Consider the following 5,000-nt stretch of genomic DNA (forward strand, 5'->3'; position numbering starts at 1 on the left):
ACACCAGGACATGAAATTATCCTCATTCAGTTATAACATTAAAAAAAATATATTACATGTTCTGCCTTTGTGCATAAAATATCGAACTTTAAGAATGCAATACACAGTAAATGAGTAAGTAAAGCTTGTAATATGCTCGCACATGTACCAACACAATAATGGTCCAATTATGTAAAAATCCTACGTTTTTTTTTTGGCAGCCAGAGAAGCATGTCTCATGGTTGCATATTGATCATGGTGGGTCTCAAATCCTCAGATTTTGCATGACCATGGAGTTTTAAGTGCCGTGCTTGTGAGTGATCAGTGAAGTGCCTGACTGTAATCTGGGAGGGCTGTGTTTATGTTTATGGCTGATCAAGAAAGATTGTTCCGGAGTATGATCGCTAGGGGGCTGTTCTGTGCTTGTGGGTGACCTGGATTGGGTTCTGTTCATTTGTTCTTGCGTGCTTGCGTGTCGTCACGCTTTGTGCTACGCAGAATGTGTCTGTGAGAAAGAATACAATAGTTGTCATCCTAATTTGGCCAAAGGAAACTATCTAACATGTCATTTGATCTATTTTGATATATATGTAAGACCTTACCCTACCCTTGGTGTCCAAACTTACATTCGAATGTGGTAACAAATTTCCTTGGTCTGTGTCTCTGTGATTCCAACTACACAGGGTTGCAATATGCACGTATGTTGCCTGAAGGGTCGAATCCGTACTTGTGAAGGATTATGGAGAGTTTTGCCCCGCGGGGATTATATCCTGTGCTTCCGTGTCCTGAGTCCTGAGGTCTCTTATTCCATGTGTAGGATCGCAGATATCTTTTTTTTTGTAGGTCTTGTCGAAGAGAGAGAGAGGGCTGTTTGTACCGACATTAAATGATAAGTCTGCTGGATATATATGCGTATTTAATTAGGCGTGATATTGCTCCTGTTTTAGTAGCTGCCTGAGGGTGTCGTACGAAATCTAAAAGGTAATTGTGTCCTTGCTTGCGTGAAGTCAGGGTTGATTGTGCTTTCTGTTTGCACTCAAACAGGAGTTGCCTCACATGTTGGCGTAGGAACCGGCTTGCTTGCGTGCATGTGTGCGTGCGTGCGTTGTTACTCATGCTCCGCAGGATGATGGAGTCATGCTATGCAATTTGCTTTACGATCTGGGAGAATTTGAAGAAGGAAAAGGAAAGGGAGGAAGTTCGATAGGAATTCAGGCGAAGGAATAAATGGAGATACAGATAGATAGATAGATGGGTAGAGAGAGAGAGAGAGAGAGAGAGAGAGAGAGAGAGAGAGAGAGAGAGAGAGAGAGAGAGCCATAGATAGCCAGAAAGAGTGTGTGTGAAAGAGAGAGAGAGGGGGGGGGAGACAGAAGAAGAAGAGAGAGAAAAAGAGAGAAAGAGAAAGAGAGAGAGAGAGAGAGAGAGAGAGAGAGAGAGAGAGAGAGAGAGAGAGAGAGAGAGAGAGAGAGAGAGAGAGAGAGAGGAGAGAGAAAAGAGAGAGAGAGAAAAGAAAGAGAGAGAGAGAGAGAGAGGAGAGAGAGAGAGAGAGAGAGAGAGAGAGAGAGAGAGAGAGAGGAGAGAGAGAGAGAGAGAGAGAGAGAAGAGAGAGAGAGAGAGAGAGAGAGAGAGAGAGAGAGAGAGAGAGAGAGAGAGAGAGAGAGAGAGAGAGAGAGAGAGAGAGAGAGAGAGAGAGAGAGAGAGAGAGAGAGAGAGAGAGAGAGAGAGAGAGAGAGAGAGAGAGAGAGAGAGAGAGAGAGAGAGAGAGAGAGAGAGAGAGAGGGAGAGAGAGAGAAAGAGAGACAGAGGCGGACGGTGTAAAAGGGGGAAAATAAATACCGTAACAGAAAAGAAAAAGAAGAAAATACGAGAATCGAAGCGCGAGATTTGGCAAAATTGAAGGAAAAAGGGAACTGAAAGGGAAATGGATAATTTATGAGACAGGCTGACGTGAGATGAGGTGAAGTGAGACATGCGTTTGCGAGAAGTGAGTGAGAATGAGTGATGAAAATGAGGTGAGAGGAAAGAAAAGCGAGAAATGGAAAAAGGGTGAAGTAAAGTGAAATGATTAAGAGAGATGGTGAAGAAAATGAACAAATATAATAGGCAAAACAAAAGAAAAGAAAAAAAAAGAAGTTTATGAAATGAAATACAACGAGAGGAAGCCGTGGAGGGGTAGGCGGGGTGGGGGTGGGGGTGCAGACAATAATTTAGATTAAAAAAGGTAAAAATAGATGAATAAATAAACATAAAAATGCAGCGGGAGATCGTGAATAAGGAAGAGTTAGTTAATTAATTAAGAGGACATCGAATTTAGGGTGAAGGAGGGGAGGGAAAGAGGTAGCAAGAATAAAAGAGAATAAAGAAGACGAGAAGAATAGCAGGGGAGGAGGGGAAAATGAGGGAAATTTGGGGAAAAAATGAGAAGAGAAAAGTGAGGAAAATTGATAGACGAATGTTGGGAGGGAAAAACTGGGAGGGGGGAGGAGGAGACAGGGGGGGGAGAAGGGGAAAGGGGGGAGGAAAGGAGAGGGGGCAAAGGGAAGGGGGGAGAGCGCGGGGAGGAGGAGGAGGAGGAGGAGGAAGAGGAGGAGGAGGATGAGGGAGGCGAGAGGGAGAGGGAGGGGAAGGGTAGTCGAGGGGAGGCGCGGCGAGAGGAGGGGGAGGGCACAAGGGAGGCGAGGGGAGGCGAAGCGAGGGGAAGGGGGAGGGAGGGGGAGGGAGGGGGAGGGAGGGGGTTGCTAGCGGCTGCGTGGGACATTGATCGAGACCAGGAGAGGCGCTCAGGAGGTAGCGAGCCAGCCAGTCAGTTCACGCTGCCCTGTGTTCCCGCCAAGCCGTGTCGCGCGCGCTTTTGCCGTGGTTAGTGCCTCTACCTCGCCCTTACACACAGCCCTTCGCCCACTACGCCCACATCGTCGCTACCCGCGCCACCAGGTAAGGCCGGCGGGAGGGAGGAGGGGGGCGTGTGCCGCAGGGGGGAAGGGAGGGGAACCTCGGACCACAGGAGCAGGGATGCCTCCACACGCCCCAACTGTGACATCTTCTCCTCGCTCCTTGGGCCTCGTCCCGCGCCTCCTCTTCACCAAATTGTTCTGCGCACTGTGACCCTCTCTCATCTCGAGGGGGAGGGAGGGGGGGAGGGAGGAGGGAGGAGGGAGGGAGGGAGGGAGGGAGGGGCGAGGGCGGCCGGGAGCCATCGCCGACCTCCGCCTTCCTCTCCTCCTCGACCTCGTCAATTCTGTGTATGTCGAAGCTCACACATCCGGAGCCATCATGTCCACGGCGTCTCCCTGTGGGCGGCGTGTGCTCTCCGTCGCCCTGTTCTGCGCAGCCCGCCCGCCCGCCCGTGTCCTTCGTCGGCAGTGCCTGTGTCCCTCACACGGCCCGCGGAATGGCTGCGCTGCACACGCACACGCACGCAACCGCACACACAATCGCACACTCATACACCCAGACAACAACACTCACAATCTCACAAAGTCTCCAACACACAGTCATGGACACCGAGATGGCTCACGCACAGCCCTCCTGCCCCTCTGCCTCTTCGTCAGACCCCACAGGCAGCGGCACTCTTGCACTCTTTGTTTTCTGCTCGTCGCCTCTGCTTTTCGCTCCTCCTCTTCCTTCTCCTCCTCTTCCTCCTCTTCTTCCTAGATATTTTCCTCTTCCTCACTCCTCTTTTACCTAATCCATCTTCCTCCTCTTCTTCCTCCTCCTCTTTCTCTTCTTCCTAGATCTTTTCTTCTTCCTCCTCCTCTTCTACCTAATCCATCTTCCTCCTCCTCCTCTTCCATCTCTTCCTCCCCCTCCTCCTCTTCCCCCTCCTCCTCTTCCTCTTCTTCTTCCTCCTCCTCAATCTCTTCCTTCCCCTCCTCTTCATCTTCCCCATCCTTCTCCTCCTTTTCCTCCTCCTTCACTTCTTCCTCCTCCTCCTCCTCCTCTTCTTCCTCTTCCTCTTCTTCATCTTCCTCCTCCTCCTTCTCCATCTCTTCTTCTTAGACTTCTTCCTCCTCCTCGTCCACCTCCTCCTCCTCCTCTTCCTCCTCCTCCTCCTCCTCCACCTCCTCCTCCTCCTCCTCCTCCTCCTCCTCCTCCTCCTCCTCCTCCTCCTCCTCCTCCTCCCCTCCCTCCTCCTCCTCCTCCTCCTCTTCCTCCTCCTCCTCCATCCTCCTCCCCCACTTCTCCTTCCTCCTCCACCTCTTCTTCCTCCTCCTCCTCCTCCTCCCCCCAGGTGATCCTGCAAATTGGCCACAATATTGTCCCTCGCACTGTCTCTCATCTACGTCACTTGCCGCCTCCGCTGGCACCACATTAAACCAACACCATCTCATGATTGTTGCTGGCACTACACTGCACCTCACTGCTAATTGCTGGGAGTGTTGACCTGGCGCCATTAAATGGTTGTTTTTATTTCCATTGCCCGAAGGCTGCGTTTGACCAGGACTTTAAAACGTTGCGGTCATTATCATGGCTATATTTTTTTTTTTTTTTTTTTTTTTGTGACGATGGTAGGACCAAGTTTCAATATCACCTGACGAGGTATGTGATGTGACACTCACTACCATCTACAGTGTCCATCATAAATGAACCTGTTACTATTGATTAATCCACTCACTGGAACATGAAATATCTCTGTAAATGTAGGACACTATTATTAGCATACCATACGCCCATCACTATCATATCACTGTATCGCCACTACTGTATTTATCACAAACGAAATCTTACTCGTATTTCTAAAAACACGTCTTTATCAAACGGTGTTACTGTCGTTATCGTATCATCCAATAACACTATATATATTTTTAACATCCTTTCCACCATTATCTATCCCATCCGTCTTGTACTTCGTAAGGACATCTACATCACTCTCAGTATTACTCATCACAATCACTATCATCATCACCATCACAAAGAGAACTGACTTACCTTTTACACTGTCATTGGAGAAAGTTACAATATCCATTAATATTGTAAAAGTCACACACTAGCCATATAAATTCTACCATAGTCTTTAT

This window comes from Penaeus japonicus, unplaced genomic scaffold, assembly GCF_977035675.1.
Source record: "Penaeus japonicus unplaced genomic scaffold, GWHDUDI00000001_assembly GWHDUDI00000011, whole genome shotgun sequence".
In the NCBI taxonomy this organism is placed as follows: Eukaryota; Metazoa; Arthropoda; class Malacostraca; order Decapoda; family Penaeidae; genus Penaeus; species Penaeus japonicus.